The sequence below is a fragment of the Equus asinus genome, chromosome 23, assembly GCF_041296235.1.
Source record: "Equus asinus isolate D_3611 breed Donkey chromosome 23, EquAss-T2T_v2, whole genome shotgun sequence".
Classification (NCBI taxonomy): Eukaryota; Metazoa; Chordata; class Mammalia; order Perissodactyla; family Equidae; genus Equus; species Equus asinus.
Window position 1 is genome coordinate 43,556,747 of NC_091812.1, and position 23,886 is coordinate 43,580,632.

The following is a 23,886-nucleotide window of genomic DNA, read 5'->3' on the forward strand; positions in this document are numbered from 1 at the left end:
AAACCACAGCACTAGAGCAAAACTCCTGGGTTTGAATCTCAGTGCCATCGCTAACCCACCAGTTATGTAACAATTGGACATGCCACATACCATTTTTGGGTTTCAATATCCTCATCGCTAAAACAGGCATAATAATAAGTACCACTCTCAATAGGATTATGGCGAGGATTAAATCAGTTAATTAAATGTGTTTCTATATACTTAGAAAGAACCTGACACGTGGCATTTCTGTGTGTATATGTGTGTGTGTCTGAAATATATATATGTATATTTAAGTATTTTTAATCCATATGAACATAAAATTATGCCTCTCAATTTTGGACTTTTGTGGGTATATGATAAAGAAATCTCTAAGCAAGTATTAAAACATAGAGAGACAAAAATAATGACAATATTGTTTTTTAAAATCCTTGATGCAAAAGGTTCTTAGCCTTGAACCTCCAGAAAAGGACACATAATCCTACACACTACTGCAACTAACAGCATTCATATAATCAGGAGTATTTGTTTTAATTTTAGAATCAACCTAAACACAAAATACTGATGACTCAAACATAGAAGAAAAAGAGAATAAAAGTTTAACAAACTTGAAAATATGAAAGCAAAGTTAGATCTTTCAGGAAATAGGGTAGCAAATAAAGAGAGGTGTTGAAAAATAAGGACAATAACATTCTCATTTCATACAGTGGAGGTTCTCAATATGCTGCACAAATTGGTGGTCCAAGAAATCAAAGTTCAAATGAGTCACGTAATTATACAAAATTAACCAAGAGATAAATTAGAAAAAGTATACATCAGATTTTGAGAGGAGTGAGGAAGCTTAGTAGGATGATAGAATTGCACAGCAATTATTTTTCATAGGTGAGAGTCAAAAGATATCGTCTAAAATTGATAAATTGAGAAACAGAGGAATACTCTTATTACGCTTGTTACTTAAAGGTATTTAGGTAATTCACAAAAGAAATAAAAATCAACATTTGCTTCTGGAAAGTGGGATTATTGATGGAGAATTGTGGAAGCTAGTGCTACTTCTGTGCTATTTTATTTTGCACCATGTATATACCATTATATATACATATAATACATGCATGCATATATTATGGATGTGTGTGAGCCATCCTCTCACCTTCTGGTGCTATATCATGCTATATCAGACAATGCTCCACTGCTATTCACAGGGTTTTCATGGACAATGTTTTTGGAGTGGGTGGCTATGTCCTTCTTCCTAGTCTGTCTTAGTCTGGAAGCTCTGCTGAGAACTTTCCATCATAAGTAACCCTGCTGGTATTTAAAATACCGGTGGCATAGCTTTCAGCATCACAGCAGCACACAGCTGCCACAATGTGACAACTGACAAGACGGGTGGTATGATTCCCTGACCCGGAAATGAATCAGGGGATGCAATGGTGAGAGCGCCAAATATTAGCCACTAGGCCACCAGGGCTGGCTATACACACTTGTACATATATACATATCAAGCTATCTATATTAATATCTAGCTAGCGAGTTATCAGAAAGAGTCAGAGACTGAGGAGAAAAATCAGGGAATATTACTTATGCCAAGGATGTTTTACTCTGGGCCACCAGCCTAGTGGTGTAGTCAAGGAGCTCATTAATTGTTAACTGCACAGCAGGTATTCTGTGGTCCAGGTCCCTAAAATGCCTCCTTTAGGTCTGACAAGGCAGGATCATGATTAGTACATAGCATGTGTGTGTCGGGACACCTTTAGATAAAGAAGTCCCAAAGTCTAGACAGATGGCAGCCCTAGGTCCTGTAGCAAGGCTTGGTGAGTGGGGCCAAACTGAATACCAGAACCAACTTGACCACTCAAGAAGACGCTAGCAGAAATGAGTTCTCTCTTAACGTGTCATATTTCTCCTGCATCCAGACCTTCGAAGACTGTTTCTGGTTAAACGATCCTGTGTCCCCAGAGAATCTAAGCAGCGCACACACACATACACAATCCACATACTAGTGCCACCACTGCTACGGCATGTGTCCTAAACTCAGGCTTCACACTCCGCTCAGGAGGGTGTCTAGGCATGAGGCAGGAGCCAGGAGAAATGTAATAACACAGGCAGAAGCAGGAAGCCCAGTGGAGTCTGTTCACTCTTCCGCTGATCAGGCCTCGGGTGGTTATCCTGTTGGGGCTCCAGTTCTTGCCATATCACTGCACCCTCTCTCTCCTACCTTTGGTCACCTTTGTTTTATTCTTTAATGAATTTACTAGCAACTGTCCCAATTTAAGAGCATTACTAAGTAGGAAAGCTTTATCTCCTTGTCACTTTTTTTTTTTTAAATATGGAATGCTTCACGAATTTGCAAGTCATTCTTGTGCAGGGGCCATTCTAATCTTCTCTATAGCATTCCTATTTTAGCATATGTGCTGCTGAAGTGAGCACTATCTCCTTGTCACTTCTAGATCACTCTACAATAGCCCAAAGGCTATTTCCCAGCCAAAAAGACCAACAAGGCATTTTGCCAAATTGAGGAAGTTTTCTGTCCTAAGAGGCAGGCTGCTCCTGACTCTTAATTATTATTCCTCCAATACCTATGTCACATGATATCCTTTTTGAGAAGTTCCAATGAACATGAGAAGTTCGAATGAAAGAAACTATGAAGCCTCAAATTCAACATTGATGAGGGCAATCCTATAAATTGTAAGGTTGGAAAACAATTATGAATCAATTAAGAATTCAAGAATTTACTCTACAATATTTTAAACAAATTGATTATAAATATCTGTTGGAAGATTTGGAAACACAAAATTGACCTCCATTTAAAAAAACATTTTGTCAGGGGAAATGGTGGTTGATTTTGCCTTCATCATCTTAAGAATAGAAAATTTTTTAAAAAACATTCCCGTAAAGTGGCCAGCCTGGTGGCATAGCAGTTAAGTTCGCATGTTCTCCTTCAGCAGCTGGGGTTCGCCTATTCAGATCCCAGGTGTGGAACTACGTACCGCTTGTCAAGCCATGTGGTGGTAGGCGCCCCAAGTATAAAGTAGAGGAAGATGGGCACTAATGTTAGCTCAGAGCCAGTCTTCCTCAGCAAAAAAGAGGAGGATTGGCAGCAGATGTTAGCTTAGGGCTAATCTTCCTCAAAAAAAAAAAAAAAGCAACGTGAAACTTTCATGGCCACTTGAAAAAAAAAGAAACAAAATCTGTTTGTATGATCCAGTTAAAACTATTTTAGAAGAAAAATTTTCTGTTTGTTGTATCTAATGCCTCAATTAGCTGCTGGGTTATTAGTATTAAAAACAATTTCCCAAATTCCCATTCTCAAATATGTTTATTTATATTGTATTGTTTATTTGAAATGCATTATTATATGATATTCATATTGCCCATTATCAAATAAGGTAATTCCTTCTATTTTCTCCACAGAATTTAAAACAGTTTATCTGTTTGAATCAATCTATCTGCTAACATGCTGATTGAAACAAAGAAGCAACTCAATTTAGCTTTTGTTTTCAGGAACATGGAAATCTAGAAGTCACCTCTAGTTCAAGGATAGCATGAAAGAACAAAGTCTACAATTTGTAAAAGTCCATTACAAATAAAATATGATGCATACAAATACGAGATTCTCTGGAGGCCAGGAAAGGATAGCAGGAGAATTTGCTGAAGAGATGCAGGTCTTATCCTATCTAATTAAGGAATTAGGAGAAAACTGAAACTCGGCAGTAATGACATGCTTTGATATTTAAAAGCGTCTCTGGCATGAAAGCTTCATCACGGCCTCATTTACTTTACAATTTCTAAAATATAGACATGGCAGCAGCTCAGATTAGAAGTGGGAAATTAAAAACATTTTTGTTTTCATCTTGGGGGTTTATTTCAGAGATGCTAAAATTGGGTTGTAGGAAAATATACAATAGGGAGTGTCCAATAGCACTTTCGTCTGTGCTCAGAGAAACTGACCATGTGATAAGGCATCAGTAAGGCACCGACAGGAATATATGACGGGGAGTAACCAAAACATCACTCACTTACTCAATCGGAATCAAGATGGACATTTTCGTTATCTTTTTTGTTTCATTTTTGCTGTCTCTGGAAAACTGAAAGCTAGATTCAAATTTGAAGAAAAGGTTGCCAGAATGGGACTAATTTAAGAGTTGCTATATTATTAAACAAAGAGGCCATTAGCTGAGGTGACTCTAATGGCCTGGTACCCCACGTAAGTAAACCAAAATCTAAGCCTGTAAATACCTCAAGGTTACGAAATGGAAACCTAAGGACAACGAATCACATAGCCAGCTAGGCTTTAAGCTCTAGCCAGTCAATAATTTCCTCACTTGGTTCCTGCCTGTCCTCTATAGAAGTCTCTCCCCGAGCTTCTGTCCAGGAGTTGTCCTAATCATTTGGCTGCTTTGGCGCTGCCCAATTCAAATAGATTTTTGCTCAAATAAACTCTTACAGATTTTAATATGCCTCAGTTTATCTTTTAACAGAGTCCATGCTATAATGTATAAAACCTCCAGAAATGAGGTGGGTTCACATAAAGTTTGGGGTAGGTATTAACGACCTTATTTATTTATATATTATTTATTTAATTTATTTATTAATCGGGTCTATGTGACATATCCCTCTTTAAAAAAATAAATTAACTTTTATATTTTTAAAACTTATGTTTCTATTCAGTACACATCTATTGAATGCGAACCACAAAGCAGGCTCCAGTTTAGGTGTGGGAGATGAGAAGCTGAGAACAGAGACAAGAACCATGCTCACATTTATATGACTGTCTAACATCAGAGATGGTACAAATAATTTCCCCAAAGCATCTACAGTGACAATAATGAGAAATTTACTTGTCTTTTGAAACCTGAAGGATAAGCGAAAGTAACCCGGTAGGACTGGTGTTTTTTGTTTGTTTCCGTTAATGCTAATACCTCACTTGGCCTTCAATTAGAAAAAAAATAGAACAAAAAGAAAAAAAAGAAATGACTTTTAATGTAGAAAGTGTCTTTATTCATCACAAGAGTTAATTAGACATCGTAAAAACAGGACTGAACAGGAAATCCTGCAATGTGATTGGGAAGCAAACATTTATTCAATATGTATTTTAAAGTACCTGTTGTATGCAGGACACCCTCTCCATATACATAAACATTGAAAATACAATAATGGAAGTAAAATATTCACGAGACAAATTGTAATGAAGAGTAGAATGCAAACGGCGGGAAGAGAGGTGCCGGTGAAACGTTGAGGAGTGTTTAGAGAAAGAGGGACCTCTTATGACTTATGTGGGTGTTGAGGAGGGGTCGGGTAATTCAGTTATAGTTAAATATTCACATATTTATTTGTTTCAGTGAAATTTAAAAGCAGGCATTCTAGTCAATTTGAACTTATCTTACAGCCTTGTCACTTATTAAAATTGCAAAACAAGAGCTATTGGTCAAATCTTTTTTCCTTATGATAGGATGACCATGTTACATTACTGAACTTGCAATATTCATATCAAATCTAGGAATGTCTGCAAAGGTGTGTGAGAAGGGCAACGGTAAACATTGATTGCTAGTTGCTGCTGGCAGCAAATTTCGTATCATAAAACATCTAAGATACTGTTAATTTATTCAATAGAAGTCAAGATCTTTCTTCTTTCTGTACCTCTTGTATCTTCTTTCCTTTGTATGACAAGCTGGTTATTATTTTTCCAGAACTGTTAACAAGACAATCTTAAGCTGGCTGGTTTACTCTTTTTCAAACTGCAATGATCTAAAGGAGGCATTGATGCAGGCATAAACCTATAAATCAGGTTCCAACTTAAGAAAGAGAATGTCAGACATTTGCTTTTGGGATTACAGTACTGCATGAGAAAGCTGTAGCGGCATCACAGTGCAGCTTAATTTTGGAAAGCTTCTTTTTCGCTTTCTTCCATATGTTTAAAAATGATGGATTCCACTAATATACATTATAATATATAAACGGCTGAAGAAAATAAGGAATTATATTATTGACTCTTAGAGTTGATTAATCTTTCTAACATTCTATTCTTATCTTTGGTTTTAAACATTGAAACCATAGGGAGATGTGTTATTTAAAAATGTATTTAAAATGCATTTATAACCTGACATGCATTAAGTTTAGAAGCAAAAAACAAAAGGTAGCATTCTACAGATGCTGGAGTGCAATGAATAAGGGTCAAGGACATGAAGGGTCAGTGTTACTGGGAGGATTCACTGTTAGCTAGTGTTATAACTAAATGAAACATAAATCTTAACAAAGGAAATCATATACACATGCACAAAATCCTACAGACACTTTTGCATATGAAATAAACTCTCATGGTATAGAAATGCTAAGTTAATGCTAGAGAAATGTAAGAAAAATGTTGGTTGTTTCCCTAATATTGACAGCATCTAATAGTCTGACCTTCTATTCTTCTAACAAATGTAATTGTTCAGGGACTCTGCATTAATTGCCCCTACTTAGTGATTTATTTAGAAATGAGCATGTAGTGGGATTCTTCTCGAGTTATGAAGAAAGCCTTCTTGGGAGGCTTCTGGGAAAGGTTTCCTTGATGATAAATAGAGACACGTACATAGAGCCTTTTTTGTTTCCACTGAACATTAGTGTCTGCAGGTGCTTCCTAGAATATGCAGCCATCATGTAGCCACAACGGATGGCAGCTGAGGATAAAGCCACCTAGCTGAGGAGCCACCTAGCTGAGGAAGGCAGAGTAGAAAGATTGTGTGGTAGGGTGAATCATGGCTTCAAAAGCTATTAACATAACCCCGGAAACCTTGGAATGTTATCTTAAATGACAAAAGAAACTTCAGATGTGATTAAAGTAGGATATTGAGATAGGGAGATGATCCTTGATTATCTGAGTGGAGCCTAAAGGTAGTCACAAGGGTCCTTATAAGCAGGAGAGGAGAATGGAATGTGATGGAAGCACAGAGAGATTTGAAGATGTTACACTACTGGCTTTGAAGATGGAGAAAGGAGCCATGAGCCAAGGAATGCAAAGAATGTGGCTCTAGAATCTGGAAACAGCAAGGAAACAAATTTTCCTCTAGAGTCTCAGAAGGGAAAGCGGTCCTGAAGATATCTTCATTTCATCCAGTGAAACTGATTTCAAACTTCTGGCCTCCAGAACTGTAAAATAATAATTTTAAGTTGTTTTAGCCACTAGGTTTGTGGTAATTTGTTTTAGCAGCCATAGGAAACTAATAGATGGAAAGATTTGAGTGAGCCATTAAATTAATCCACCTTGGAGGCACTCAACTGCAGTACCACAAGGTGTATGTGGGGATTATCTGAGTGGCATTGGTGATTGCTTTCTAGTGGAAATAATTGATTAAAGGATTATCACTTTTGCTGACTTTACTGGATCTTGTCCTAAATTTCTATGCGCATGTAGCCTTAGAGTAAACTCTCCATTAGTTTGAGTAGTTTTAGTCCTTGTTTTGTAAGAAGTTCTAAGGTTTGGTTCACAGCCCAGGAAAAAGTAAAAGGATATATCACAATTTTATATAAGTAATATTAAAAGCTATTTCAATAAAAGACATCATATTTTCAATTGCTCAAGTGAAAGATACTCAGGAGCCATCTTGAATGCATTTTTGTCTCATACCCACATACAATGGCAGCATATCTTTCAGCTCTGCCTTCAGTATCTCCAAAATCAGACCAATTATCTCTCCCCATTTCAAGGCTACCATCCTAGTGCACACTACTTTATTTTCATCTACACTATACTGTTAGCCTTCAGCTGTTCTTCCTGTTGCCACCCTTACTAATAATTCCTTCAGAATATACAATGAATCATAAGACTTCTCTGCTCAAAATCTTCCAATATCTTCCTATCTCTCTTGAAATAAAAGTCAAAGTCTCCAAAACTGGCTACACAGTCCACGTGTTCTGTGAATCCTGGATCCCAGAATGAAGAAGACACAAGCCCAGAGCAGACACTGACCCACAGAGACCCACAGACAACAGTAACATAAGACAGGAACTCACCTTTATTTTGGGGAAATTTTAAGGCTGGTTGCTATCTGGCAAAATCTAATAAAACATAGTGAAATATGACAAAAATATTCCTTATTCTTCTTTTTTACCACTGACATTAGACATTAATTTATTTCCTTGACTTTTTTGGTTCTCATCCCAAGGATATAAACTCTATAAAAGGGGGACTTTTCCATTTTGTTCACTGTTGTGTCTTCAACACCTAAAATATATATTCTCTCCCAGTTAATGTTACGTGAATAAGAAACACTTAATGAGAGCTACTAGGCATGCATATAAATTAATGTTACATGACAGAATAAGTAACTATTCAAATAGTGGCCAACAATACCTACTTTTGTATTTCAGATGTTCTTGCTTATATTGAAATGTTCATTTAATATTTGTTTGTAAATAAATGATTTCTCACAAATCAGACACATAAATCACATATAAAGCCAATAATAATAAGAACTCTGTTGCTATGGTCTTAATGTTTGTGTTCCCCCCAAATTCACATGTTGGTATTTGGAAGTGGAGCCTCTGGGAGATAATTGGGTCCTGAGGGTGGAGTCCTCAGGAATGGGATTAGTGTCCCTATGAGAATAGATACAAGAGAGATGATCTGTCTCTCTGCCATATGAAGTCACAGCAAGAAGGCAGCTGCCTGTAAGGCAGGAAGAGGGCCCTCCTCAAGAACCAATCATGTTGGCACTCGGATCTCAGACTTCTAGTCTCTAGCACTGTGAGAAATAAATGTTTGTTGTTTAAACCATCTAGTCTGTGGCATTTGTGTCACAGCAGCCCAAACCAACTATGACACCTGTGATGAGGTATTATTCACCCCATTTTAAATATTAGAATTTAAGTAGCATAGCCAAGACCACACAGAGAGCAGGTGATATGGAATTCCATTCTTGAAACCTATGGCCTCAAATTCTGTGTTTACTGCTTCCACCTCAAAATGAAGTGCCTCAACCAGAAAATTCAATAAAATGTTGGGGATCCCCTCAAAGACCTATGGGCAAAATGAAAAAGCAACTAGAACACTCAGTATTTCTTTATCTTGTAAAAAATGATTTTATGTTTTCTTGACTAATATGTAGAGCTTTGTCCTCAATATTCAATTTAAAAAAAATTACTGAAAATGGCACTTCTTTCAAGGTATATACAATTATCAAAGTTTTGGAGGAGAAGGGTCTAGCATTTGATGCGAGACTTAGTTTAGGCTCTTCAGACAGGAAAAGCAAAAAGGCTGAAAGAAGTTAAGCTTGAAGAACATTAAATCACATTACATAAATTTGATTTATTCACACTTGTTCCACCATTAGGTTGAGGACACTCCTTGAGTGTTTATAAAATCAAACATTAAAATGAAAGGAAGTATTCCATCATAAGGGGCAGTAACTTTATGAATCTTCTTTCCCCAAAGTTAGCATATGCTGAAGGTTCATACTCATTTTCAAAGTTTAGAAAAATTCGCTGATAAGTTATGCCACTTCAGAATGTTTTGAGATTTGAGTCTAGTTCCTTTTACAAGAGTGAACAAACACCACACAAGTCACAAGGGTGACTGCTGATGACTTTTTCATACACCAAGTTAAGATATGGAGTTAGATTCATCTTAGTACTAGTCAGAATATTCTACATTCTTTTTTTCTCTTTTGGTGTGGAAGATTTGAGGCGAAGCTAAAATCTGTTGCCAATATTCCTCTTTTTGCTTGAGGAAGATGGTCGCTGAGCTAACATCCATGCCAGTCTTCCTCTATTTTTTATTTGGGATGCTGCCACAGCATGACCTGATGAATGGTGTGTAGGTCTGCACCTGAGATCTAAATGGGTGAACCCCAAGCCATTGAAGTGGAGGGCATGAAATCTACCACCTGGCCCCTGGAATATTCTACATTCCTAAGTACAGCACAGAATCGATGTTGTGATGAAACTTTTTCCTGCCATTTTTACTGTGGTTGCTCAGTGATTTGCTTCCTGTAAACACACAATTTAAAAAGTGATGGATTCTCTTTGATTTTTCCATTACTTAGGGCATATTCTCTAATAAGTATCGAGTATGGTAATTGTCTAGGAATCTTTGAAATTCTCTCAATGTTGTTGTAAAATATGTGAAATGTTTGACCAGAATTTGGTGTTTTGATAGTAATTTGGCATTGCCTCATTTTTATACTGATATTTCAGTAAACACTGCACAAAAATAATTTTTTTTCTGTTTTCCCATGTTTATCTGGAGAGAGTTAGCGAGATATCAGGCAGCCTAAATCTCAAATGAATTTGATAATGCTCAGTGGTTATAAATACAAAGAGACGTTCATCTATTGAAAACACAGGAAGAAAAAAAAAATCCCATTAAGATAAAGCATCTAATTTGAAAGAGGCAGAAAGATAGGGAGAAAAAGTCACATTATCGGGTGGTTACAAACTAAAATATAATAACCATTAAAAACAATTACTTTATGTGGTGTTTTCCCCATTTTGGAAAATGACTGTAAATCAAATCAACTTAAAAGCATTGTTTTCTGGAAAACATTTGCATTTTTAACTGAGAAATAGTTGAACTCTTAAAAAATGCTTTAGATATCAATTTGTTTTTATTTTATGCATAGATTTCCCTGAACCTTTCATTATCTTAGTATAAAATTCTAAATATTTATAGTATGAAAAGACCTTAGAGATTGTTTAATCTAAACCTCTTTTTTTATAGAGATAAATTTGCTCAGATTGTTCAAGAGGTAAATTATAGAGTTAGAATGTATCAGAAAAGAGATGGATTTTAATTCTCATCTTCTGATTTAAGCCCAGTGCTATTTTCATTTCACTCTACCAAGTACCTTTAATATGTGTATGGTAAATAATAAATTGCATTTATATTTACTAATCCTAAATGAATAAGCAATAACAGAGAATAAGTTTTGTAACACCATGTGAGTTTATTGAATGATTTTTCATCTATTTATCTTAATTAAGCATAAATAAAATTTCAGTGAAAAGAAGGAAGACATTCTAGTTAGATGAATTTTACTTAATAAATTCATAATGACTTAATATACTATAAAAACAAGAAAACTTTTAATTGCTGAAAGTCTTTACAAATACATTGTTGAAAGTCTTTAATCGCTGAAAATCTTTAAAAGGACACTGTATGAATGTATTACCTTAGTAACAGGTATATGAAGCATCCTTGCATGAGTTTCTGGTTTATCATTTTCATCATTTAATGTACAGAGTACTTAGTAAAAAATATATATCTTTATATTTTGTGTGACAAGCTGTTATTTTCCTAAAAACAAAGAGCATCAAGCAATTCTGGATATTTGAAGATTTCAACTACCCCTTCACTTATATAGTTAAAGACATAAAATTAGTTTTGCTGGCCTAAAAGACCATGAGTCATAACATATAACCTCTGCTTCAAAACAAGAATATGTTCTTGTCACACCACGTCATTACCGGGAGTTATAGATTAGAAGTTTTACCTTCCGTTTATTATGATAGATAATGTCGTGCATGGATGAAACTGAATGCCCTCTTTAATTTATCTTGGTTATTTACTTTATTTTCTGAGTATACATCCATGTCTCCTGTACTGATCAATTACAATTAGTCCTTTCTGTGTGATTGCTCAGTGTTCACATACTTTTATTACAGAACTTATTTGTTTACATCCCTCTCTTTTTCATTATTGTGGTAGGAAGGATGGCTCCTCAGTATATCCCTACCCTAATTCCTGAGTTCTATAAATATGCTACTTTACATGGCAAAAGGGATTTTGCAGATGTAAAGTTATGGGCTTTATGATACGGAAATCAGCCTGTATTATTCTTACCTGGATGAGTCCAATCTAATCACATGAGCCCTTAACACAGAGAACTTTTTCTGGCTGGAGCGAAGGAGATGTAGCAGAAGTCAAAGAAGTATGAAGTGTGAGAGGGGCTTTATGCACCTTTGCTGTTTGAAAATGGAGGGGGCTACAGGACGAGGAGTGCAGGTGGACTTGAGGAGCTGAGAGAGTCCTCTAGCTGATAGCCAGCAGGAAATGAGGACCTCAAGCCTAAAGCCCCAAGAAGCTTGATTCTGCCAACAATCAGAATGAGCTTGAAAGAGGATTTTCCTTAACAATTTCCAGATAAGAGCCTAGACAGGTAAATGTCTTGACTTTGGTCTTGCGAGACCCCCCAAAAAAGGAACTGTCAAGCAAACATACACTTTTGACCTACAGAACTGAAAAAGAAATAAATTTTTGTTGTTTAAAGCCAGTTATTTGTTATGCTAGAAAACCAGATTTAGTTTTACAAATACAACTAAATACAACTAGATTTACTTCTTCATGTCACAGATAATTTCTCACTCATGATGATATCCTTGGTTTCTTCTAGTGCCTTCACATAGATGATCAATAAAGTTTATTGATTGAATATAATGCTCTATTATCTTACATCCTTGATCTTATTTTAAGTTAATTTATTTATAATCTATCTATTTTCAAGAAGGATATAAAGTGATTTACAATAAAGCAATGTAACATAAGACCCAAAGACAGAGGCAAACAAAACAAAGATATAAAATTGGGATAAAAAGAAGAGCATATTGGTAATTTGATAAAACAGGTAACAATATTTGGATCCCAATTTAGCTCTGAGCATCCTGTCAGGCAAAACAAAAAAGAAAACACAATTTCTTACATAGTTCTTGTCATCGAGGAGTATGAAACTATCCAATTTATCATGAAATATGCATTTTTTTACACAGGGTCTGTATATAAAGAGCATTGAACATCTTAATGAAAAATATCTTTTGTAATTCACAGCAGAGGGATTGCATATACTTCTATTCCTTATATCAGCCCTCAGTTACAGGTAGACACAATGTTTAAGCTTTTCTTTTTAAATAAGCACATCTAAGATGAGCCAGAGTGATGTAGCTTGGATTTGTGATATTTAGATTACCAAAATTAACAAAAAACTTGTGCTTAGGAAATCCTTGGGTATCCTAACACGTCTACTGCTGCTGCCAGTCAAGGGTGACTCTCTGGCTCTCTGGGAAAGCAATTAGCTGCTTGCTCAGATCCCAGACTCACTGTGCACCTTGACAAACAGAATAATCTGCAGTTTGTCTTCTAAAGCTCCTTATAGACAGTGATTATAAAGGATAGAACCTCATGGTCACATAAATACACAACTATGCGACTGATTATCTGCACTGAACTTGGACCAGAGACAAAGGAGAAACCCTAAGTTTAAGCCTTATGCAGATGATTGAAAGTGCACACACTCAACTTATTTCATTTGTACACAAACTCAAATTATTTTACGCCTGACTTCATTTTTTCCAGCTCAAAAATCACTTCCAGATTCTTTAAATTACTTAATTAAATAATATTGTTAGCAAAGCAAGGGGCCACACCCTCAGGTACCTGGGAGTGGGACAGAAGCAGGTCAGCCTCTGCAGAAGTCTCAACTTAATATAGTCAAATTCCAAACATGGTCCTCACTTACTTTGCTTCTGAGGGAGCAAGAGCATCAATATTGTTCTGTTTGACCTGTTTTAGATTGTTTCTTTCTTCTTAAAATGTTGCTCATCTCTGTTTTACCCATTTTTTATCTATTATTTAATCCTGCAGTATTTCCCATCTTCCATTAGAAAAGAATATGATAATAATGCCTACCCACTTAGGTCAGTGCTACTCAATCTTTTTGACTGATAAACCCCTAATAACGAAGTATAGTGAATTTGAGGCCTCACAATAGCTAAGGCACAGCTCAAGAGAGTCTCTGTGAGAAAAAAGTTATTTCTTATTATTTTTTAATTTGTGGTATTATCTATAATATTACTTCTCCTAAATATATGAGTAACGTAAATAAAAATAAATTCCAAGATGCACCATTTTGTTCTTCAGTTTTGCATACTCCCTTACACACTCAGTATGCGAGGCATAGACTTTGACTATGTCCTTTTAGTTGTCCTGTAGTTCTTAGGAAAAAACAAAATTCAGTTGAACATACAGCATCTAGGCTCAATTTCCCTTCCAGGAAGCATTTCGTTCCAGTAGGGAAGTGAGTTATCAGGGTAAGCTTGAGTAACACTGATTCTTAAACTTTGGAGATGGTCCACTTCTGTAAACATTTTTCTCTAAAAATATCCAAGTTGTTGAGGTATGCTCCAGAGTAAATTCAAGTATAAATAAATAAATGAATCAATAATCAATCAGTCAATCAAAAATTGGATTCATTGGAGGAGTGAAACTAATATTTAGCTGTATACTGAGGGTAAAACTGAGACTTTCAACTTTAGCTGTTTAATTAGAGTGATGGGAAAGTGACATAGGAATGTTGGTATGGTAAATATCTGCTTGAATATTTACTGTTGATTATGTGGGCTTTACTCCAATGATTTGGAAACATTTCAAAAATGGAAATATGGCATTTCCAAGGCATCCTTCCTATTAAAAAGCTCTATTGCTGTAGTTGTCATTTCCTAAGGCGTAGTTCCAAAGCACAAAGGACAAGGAACACATGCATGAATGAATGCAATGATCCAAAACATCAGACTGAATAGATGGTTCCCAAGACTAGACAAATACATGCAAAGCACAGAAAACAGCAATCTGAGGTTGTTTTTTACTTTTGGGGCTCCTGCATTAATGAGAAAAAAAATAATGAAAACATTTCTCATGAAGTTATTTTGTCATCACTGTTAAATCAAATAACAATCTTTATTTATTTATTTTGTGATAGCTTGTAGTAGATTTCTATTCTAGCAGAAAAGATAACTGCTTGTGCCCTAAAATAGAAATCATATTAACTCTCCTGAAAAGTTAAAATTAAGAACACATTATAGGTTCCAATAGCAATATATTTTGAAAGATTCAATACTCAACAAGGAAGCCTATTTGCCAAATTAGAGTTTCATTGGTTCCAATTATAGTACAGATATGTCCCTTGCCAAGCCAAGCATTTGATTTTCAATAATGATAAGTGAATATGTTAGTTAAGTTCAAAGAGAATTTTTATAGCCTTGATTTTTAAGTGTACTTTTGCATTCTGCTTATGTACTCTCATTCATTTTATACTTTCACTCAACTGCCGTAATTTTCAGACAACAATATTTAGTTTTTGCTATCACACAATAAATAAAATTTAAAGATCTAGATAAAATCCAAGGGAGACCCATTTCCCATGAATGTGATACCTTCTTTCCAAGATAGAAAGCAATGAAAATTTCAAACAATGTATACCAGTATAGTCTGAAAGGAGTACCATATTGAACAAATATAATAATGTGCTTTATTATTGTTACTGAAGGCATTTTTACTACTCCTATGACATTTAATGCTGACTTGCATTATAGAACTTTGTACATTAGAGCAGTGAAGATACAGACCAGAAGTTTCTTGAAAACATAGATATTTCATCTTTTTGTCCACTTCATTGATAAGAAAGTACTAGCAACTTTCTAAAGGCTTAGTTTCTTCTTCTGTAAACTGAAGATGAAATAGAATCCACCCCATCACATTATTATGGGAATTAAATTCATTGATGTATGCGATGAAATTGCAGAGTACCAGATACACTGCAAATGTTCAACAAACCTTGGTCACTAACATTTTATGGTTTATTGTTTTAATATTTACATGCTATTATTATTAATATTTTATGATTTATTATTATAATGATTCCTTTTTTAAGATTGGCCCTGAGCCAACATCTGTTGCCAATCTTTTTCTTCTTCTTCTTCTTTTTCTCCCCAAAGGCCCACAGTACATAGCTGTATATTCTAGTTGTAGGTCCTTCTGGCTCTGCTAGGTGGGATGCTGCCTCGGCATGGCTTGGTGAGCGGTGCCATGTCTGCACCAAGGATCCGAACCAGAGAAACCCTGAGCTGCTGAAGCAGAACATTTGAACTTAACCACTCGGCCACGTGACCAGCCCCCTATAATGACTCTTATACAGAAATCTTGTAATAAGATTGGGTAGAACTGCTGTCATCATGATCATCAACAGTAGATAATCGTTGAGAATCTATTAACTGCAGAATACTTTATACTATAGCCTATTTTTTGACCTGTGAGTTATAATTGTCAGAAATCCGAAATCTGGACACCAGCATGGATATGACAAAGAACTTTCTTGGGAGGAAGGGCACCAAGATGGTAATTTCAGCTATCCCACAAACTAGCTCTGTGATTATGAAAAACATATTACCATTTCTTGAATGCATAATCCTTAGATATAAAAAGTAGACATCGAATGAAGAGATCTCTTCAGAAATACATGAGTGAGGCTTCTGGGGAGGTTAAGGTGTTTATACAAGAAGACTGACTGGCTTCCCGAAGGTAAAATTCACATTTTAACAGCTAAATTGACCACTCAGAGCAAGGGTTTTCAAACATGTGAACCAATCTGTAAAAACCAAGCTAGTTCCCTAATAACTAGAGTTTAAACATTTTTTCTCAATAAAAATTAGTAAATAATTGAAATAGAGAATCTTTAATTGCTCAGAAACCTTCCAGGAGTATATTCTTTGCCCTGTACATCCAGAGTCTCAAAATGTTACGTCTTGCCTTGAGTTCATTTGTTTCAGCTATCAATAGCTTCTCATACCATTAATTTGTGATATAATGTATATATTCTAAATAAACTCAGTTGTCCAGTTTCTTCAGGTGCTAGGATTGTCTCTGCTTAGCATTCTAATTCTAATTCTGCTTTTATTTGTTAATATTTCTATTTTACTAACTAGTTGTTATTATAAAAATAAAACCTTATGGCAAAAATGCAAGCAATTAATCTCTATCATTCTTTTTAACTGCTACCTTATGTTTCACAGCACAGAAGTAGCAGAATTGATTTAACCAATCTTCTACTAATGAGTAGTTAGATTGTTTTCAATTTTTTGCTATGATAAGCAATGCTGCCATAAATATCCTTGTGGATAATCATTGCATAATTGTGAGAGTATATTAATACTTCTTATGAAAAAAATCCTAAAAGTAAAATTGCTGGGTGTAAAAATATATTTAGTTTTGGTACAAGAAGCCAATTTTTTCTCAGTATATTGTATCACTGAACTCTCCCACCAATAGCAGATGTGGATACCAGTTTTATCAAACCCTAACCAACTCACTATCCTTTTTAAATGCACTCAGAGATGGCACCTTTCCCCTGTATTTTGATCTTTCAACCTTCGGAACAACCGAAGAGAACTAGGGGAGAAAAGACGCCGTTGTCATTTTTCTCCACTTATTTTCTTTCTTTATGTCCATTTCTCTCATCCTTCACTCTCAAAATTTCTTTTACTTTAAAAATTGCTAAGTCCACACAATGAAAGAAATTATTACTTCATTTCCTGGAAAAGTCACCTCATAAATACTTCCTTCAAAATCCAACTGATTTCTTTCTGACAGTATCTTTTTCATCTTCATCGCGACCAACTTTCTCTATATATGCACATATATAAACCTTCAATGTTAGTTTTCTCCACAAAATATTGGAATTGGAATAAGTTTTAATAGGAAAGGAAGAAAAACTAAGAATGGTTCAATTTTGCAGGCTAACATAGTATTTGACAACATTTTTTGGAGTTATGTTAACACGTTATCACTGGGTATCATTGATTTTGCCACCTTTCTTTTGTTCCAAAAGTGCAGCATGGCATAAAACTTTTAATGAAACAGTGTGTTGAGAGTCTCATGCTTGTCGAGACAACTTGAGATCCCCGGGGTGTCACACTATCGAGGTTGGGAATTCTTCACAATTGGTAACATGGTGTTTCACTAACAAATTATTCTCTTTTTACATACAGAAGAGGCCTGTACAGAGACTTAAAATGAAGCAAATATAGTGTAAATCAATGAAATCCATGCCACACTCTTTGAATTTGCTTCAGGGTCAAACTCAAGAATCTAAAAAAGTGATGAGGAGAGTTATATATGTAGCATTTAAGAGAAAAACCAGTAAAAGGACAATATTATTCACCAACGCATAGTCAAAGAAATGTCAAGACATGTATGTACCTTCTCCAATCCCTGCTAAATGATATAAAAATAGACAGAAAACATGTGATGTCAGAAGTACAAGGGCATATCAAAAGAAAAAATATAGTCCACCATCATCACTATTATCCATGCCTATTTTCACAAACAAGTACAAGTCTATTAAAGTTCCAGAAAAATATTATGCCAATAAATTACAGGTTTAGAAAACAAGATTATGAGGAAAGTAATGTCTCTGTGGCAACAGAAAGGGAAACAACATATTCACTGAGAATTAAAAAGGAAAAAACCCTGTGGTTGTTTAAAAGGGAGAGGAATAATGGAAGTTTGGATATTTCCCAGGTGTTTGAAGAAAATGTTTCCACAAATCCCAATGGACCCTAAAGCTTTTGGCTGAAGCTCTGTTGTCTCCCATTTGTCAATAAGACTTTGGGGTATCTATGCATTCTTGAGCAGACCTCCTTGTAACTCTGTCTTCAACCAAGGGACAGCTATGCTGGAATTTTGACAAGTCTGAATGATTCTTAAACACAAAAGATTGCAGAGATGGTTTCTCCATTAATAAGTTGTTGTTCTGGGCAAAGGACAGCTGAGTCCAAAATAGCCTGGAGAACAAGCTGCTTCTTCCAGTCACCTGCTGTACCTACATTTTCAAATCTCTCTTTGTCACAGAAGAAGCATGTGTTGCAAATGGGAACCAATTTTGACTGCAAATTCCATTTGGCCCCTTTCCCATAAAAGTGGGTGCACAATCCAATTTTGGATATTCAAATTCAGTATATTTATACTGAGGATTTTTTTTTTTTTACTTTTTATTTTGCTTATCCTTGATGTAGATAATGTTATCCTTTATATATGGTATGCAATCATCAGACTTCTCTTCCTCTCCTCTAGTGCAAGGTGCTGGTTTTTCTAATATTGTCCTGACTTTTCTTAATATTCTTAACTTGGAAGGAAAGTACTTAGCTTTCACAGCGTCTTCTTCCAAGCTCAAGGCCAGTCTTCACACTGATTATGAGAGAACTAAAGAAGTTTATAATTATATGCACCTGAATGATAAATGGAAGTTTAAAAAATTGGTGGAAATCTAAACACAAATATACAATATGCTCTAGGGGGGTAGACCTAAACATTAGTTTTGGCCTTGCTACTCACTTTCCCAACTAACTTCCGTAAAATCCTTATTTTGCTCTAAGCTCATTTCTCATCTGCAAAATCAAGATAAATGCAATTAATTCCACTGCCTATTTCATTGGGCTATTTACATACTTATTCCTACCTTCATTCATTAATTTATTTATCACATTTGTTAAATGCCTACTGTGTAGAAGACACTGATTAGTTGTGAGAAGGAGGATCACATGAAAAATAAAATACACAAAACGACCTTAAAAACTGAAGAGTTATGCATATATCAGATAATGCTACTACCACACCTACAACTTCTTCATTATGGGCACAACTACAACCATCACTGTGTAGCTACTGAGAAAAAAAAATGCAACTCATGGTCTTCAAAGTAGGATTTTCATGAAGTTAAACCTAGGTAGAAGTTATACCTATGTAATATACTTAAGTTACTAAGAGTTGTTGCACTGTTTCATTCCTTATCTAATCAGACGCTACCTCAGGCAATAAGGTAGGATCACTTTACAGTATAAGGGCAATCAGGCCAACTATAAAGGGCTCCCCTGTCCTCGCGGTTAACCACTCACAGCAGTGCTGATACAACAAAATGCTTTTGTCAGGAATGGCCACTGGAAGAGACGTCACAGAGTTTAACTTACTACCTTTCTTTTCTCTCTCTTTCTACCTCCCACATGAACAGGCACGTCTGGCTCTGGCAGTCACTCACTTGGCTATCTCACACAGTGACCAATGAGAAGCTCTTATCTACTTCATTGTTATTATGCCCCTGTGACATCTGTTCCTACTTAAAGGAAATAAGAATAACCAGGGTCTAGTGATATAGAATATAGTCAGCAGTCAGACTTGGTTTTGTACTGTCGTTTGATGAGAGACCACTTGAATGCCTATTACGAGATTTCATGTTATAACTGATTTTTCATTACACACTCCTGTGCCAATATTGGTATAAAAAGACAAAGTCAATTTTTTCCACATATGTGGGCCATTCACTCTTCCTCACCCATTTGAGGCTAGTTTGTAAACAACATTGATTTCTTAAAAGATTGATTTTGTTCTTGATAAAGTAAGCATATATACAATTAAAACAGCATTTTAGTATTGTAGGAATATGAAGGTATTGATCATGACTAATATGAAGAAGAATATTTACCTGCCTTCTCGTTTTGTTGGATTAGAAATGGATTTTCAAGAGGAAAACTCTAACCAGGTATTTTATAACAACTTAGTGTTAGAAGTTTTAAAATTTATAAACTAATGCTTTAAAAAAAGATTTGCTACATCCTTTACCTGATATGGAAATAAATGACCAATAAGATCCTCATTTTCTACGTTTGTGTAACAAGCTAATATATATCTTTATACTATATATATCTATTTACCTCTAAAACATACGTACTTTACATATAAACGCATGGCAAAAATAAAAACAGAAAAGGGTCAAAGCAAGATAATAAAAATGAAATTAAAGTACAAAGTTACCAAGAAAACAGTCTAAGGATGCGATTCAAAGGCGCAATTCCACTGACCTTGGAAAAAGGACTTTTGTTGCATTTGTGCTAAAGTTCAGGAGCAAACGTGAAAGGTTTGGAATGTAACTTGGTGAAATATAAAGTTTCTTGTCATCAATATTGCTTTTTGTGCAGAATAAAAACATTCTTTGTTACTATAAAGATATATGTAGTAAAAACAGACCCATCTTTTAGTTTGTCAATTGTCCTGACTGACACATGGTGGTTAAAGATAAACAGCCGTATCATGACTATCAGTAATGATTGGATATGTGTCCTCTCCATTATCACTTTCTCCTATACAGGCTATACAGTTTGAAATCTACATAGACCGAAGATCAGCACAGGATTTTGAAGAGGTGCTTCTGAGAGGCTAAGTAGGAGCAGAACTTCCATCATCAGGCAATTCAGTCCAGGAAACCATCCTGATGCTTACACACAGCTTCACAGGGCTAACCTAGATTGTATCTCCCAGGCACTATTCGTATAGATTACTGTAGCTAATAATTAGAGATTTGAAGAACAGAGAGGATGAAAACTTGGAAATGGAAATGTACATGTGGAGACACAAAGACAAGGGATACAGATAGACTGATAGATAGATAGACAGATATATCTCTCCAAATTGGAAAAATAATACCTAAATCCCTATTTTGTCCACACTTGCTTTATACTGCCATAAGTGTCGTTATTCCAAAACACAAGTATTGATGGTTATTCCAAAATACAACTGTTGATTATGGAATTTCAAAATTTAAAATCCTTCAAATGGCTCTTAATCAACTTGAAGTAGACTTTTCCTACCGAGAGATACAAAGCCGTTTCTCTGTAGCTACAGGGTTAGAGTCCTGCATCAACTCCCACAGTACCCACGCACATGAGCCATCTCCACCTAGCCTCATGTCCTAGAACACGCTACCCTGATGCATTTGCAAGTATTGCTCCTTCTGCTCCCAATATGTTTTCACCAATTTTCTCTGTGTGTTCAATTCCAGTCACGATTCAAAATTTAGCTAAACTAACACCTCCCATTGGAAGCCTTCCATAACAGTGTCCCTTTGTTTGCAGAAAAAGACATAAATTATGCAAAGACCATTGTAATGGATGCCATAAGAAAGGTATAGGCGAAAACTTCTGATGGTCCACAGTGAACAGATCATTTCTCACTCCAGTGGCTTTCTGTCCAATCTCATGGAGATCTTGGTCTTTGAGCTGTGGAGATTTGATAAGTGGAGATAAAGATAGAGTGGTGGAGACAGAAGCTTCTAAGTGAGTGATATGATTGAAAAGAAGTCTGGCATTAGCTTAAGGAATTTGCATTTTAATCTTGATGTAGTAGTGAAATTCAGAATGCTATGGAGCAGGGAGAGACATAATCACAATTATCTAGAAATGTTAATACAGTAGATGTATATAAGGTTCATTTGTATAGGAAAGGACATGTTATAAGTGTGAAGAACAGATAGAGAATTATAATAGTGTAGGAAAAGGAGTCCTCAACAAGGATAACATTGGAATGAAAGGGCAAAATTTCTAAAGATTTTAGAAACTGAATCAATAGGATTTGTCGTCTTATTAGATATGAAGAGTGAGACTGAAAGTCTAGAGAAAATGACTTGATTTTGAGTCTGGAAGAATAGGAATATAGCAGGAACAAGTAAATAAAACAGAACCAGAGACGGTTGGGCAGGGAGATGGATGGTGAGTTTCATTTCTGTCATAGAAACTTTGCGTTTGTGTTGGTATGTGCTATTAGAGGGGACTGAAGGCAGTTGGAAATGCATTCCTAAAGATAGAGAGAGAACTCAAGGCTGAAATAAAATAAATAAATAAATAGGTAAATAAATAAATAAATAGAATTACATAATAAATATATATTATGTATATACATTCGATAGTAAATATCTATATACTATATACATATGAGAGAGAGATATATATAGTATATATTAGTTTTTGTCATTGCAATGAGGAAACATAGAAAGATGAGAGAGAGAAGGGGGCACATAGAGGTAAACAGAGAAAGAACCAGGAGTATATAGTGTTACAGAAGCCAAGCGAGGAGACTTTCAAGAGAGCCACTGTGATCGACACTATCCAATGTCCAAGGCAACATCCATCATTGATAGAATATTTTAAGTAATTGGTTGAGGCAGAATTAGAATTTGTAGCTCTCAATTCCAAGTTATCCCTCTTTTGACAATACCACACAGTCCAATATCGCACCTACTCTTTCAGAATTGTAGGTTTGCTCTGGTATTCAAGGCCTCGGTCATAAATTTCTTCTGGGCTCTGTGACAGGTTAATGCAGACTTGACATTCTGACTCTTCTTCCTTGTCATTTAAATACATCTGGGAATGGTGTGACTGGTAATGGGTAGGAAGATTTGCAAACACATGGAATGGAAAGATCAATACCAAGTTGACATTAAAATTTATGTGCATGTAGTTCATTCTCATGATAAGAAATATATAATTATGATTCATTTGTATAGGAGACATCCACAATGAATGCCTTGATTATGTTTGTGTTAACTTTATCACTTAATTTCTTCAAATTCATCCCAAGAATGTTTGTTTCAAGATCAGTCATAGATTCCACGATTTAGGAAGCCTGATGTATAGCATTCAAACAAATGAAAATGAGACATACCTAAATCAAAAGCAGAAATTTATTTTACTTTTGCAAAATCTAGTAGCCAGTACCATAAATGGTCTGAATCCATTACACTCACCAACAGACTTACATCTTCTGAAATCATAATGTATGTGTAGACCCACAGATACAGACATGAAAGAAATTAAGTAAGTGGATTATTAAAATTGTAGGAGTTTTTATTTTATAATTTATGATATAGAATACAGTAATAATTCAGAACCAAATTTCTGGAAGCTTCAAACAATGTATCTGCATTCTATTTCGCTGCATGGTTTAGAGTGTTTCAATCTTACTATTATAATATTTGTTTGACATTAAATTTCTCCTTAAACTTTTCCATGAAGTAATTGAAATAATTTGTATGGGTAAAAATAAAACATACCCTGTTCCACCAGCCCTTTACAGTTTTGCAGGGCACAGCAATAGGCCCCATGGAACCATAGAGAAGAATTAACCTTTCTTCTTCAGCCTTTTCCAATTTTGCACTCAAGCTGGTTGATCCCCAAAGGGTCAGCTGTTGGCTGGTGGCCTATGTCATTTATAGAAGTATATTTACGGAGCTGACTCCTGCTCAGGACAACTTCGTGCTGCATCTGTTTCATAATATTTTCCTC

General features: G+C 35.4%; 1 protein-coding gene and 1 non-coding gene across 26 annotated transcripts in view; both read right to left on the minus strand.

The window, feature by feature from the left end:
• Positions 1–23,886, minus strand: part of PTPRD (protein tyrosine phosphatase receptor type D) — a 2,080,413-nt gene that overhangs the window by 1,774,057 nt on the left and 282,470 nt on the right. The window lies entirely within an intron of this gene.
• On the minus strand, positions 2,297–2,403 carry LOC123280318 (U6 spliceosomal RNA). The gene has a single exon (XR_006519125.1). It is a non-coding gene; the product is annotated as a U6 spliceosomal RNA (small nuclear RNA).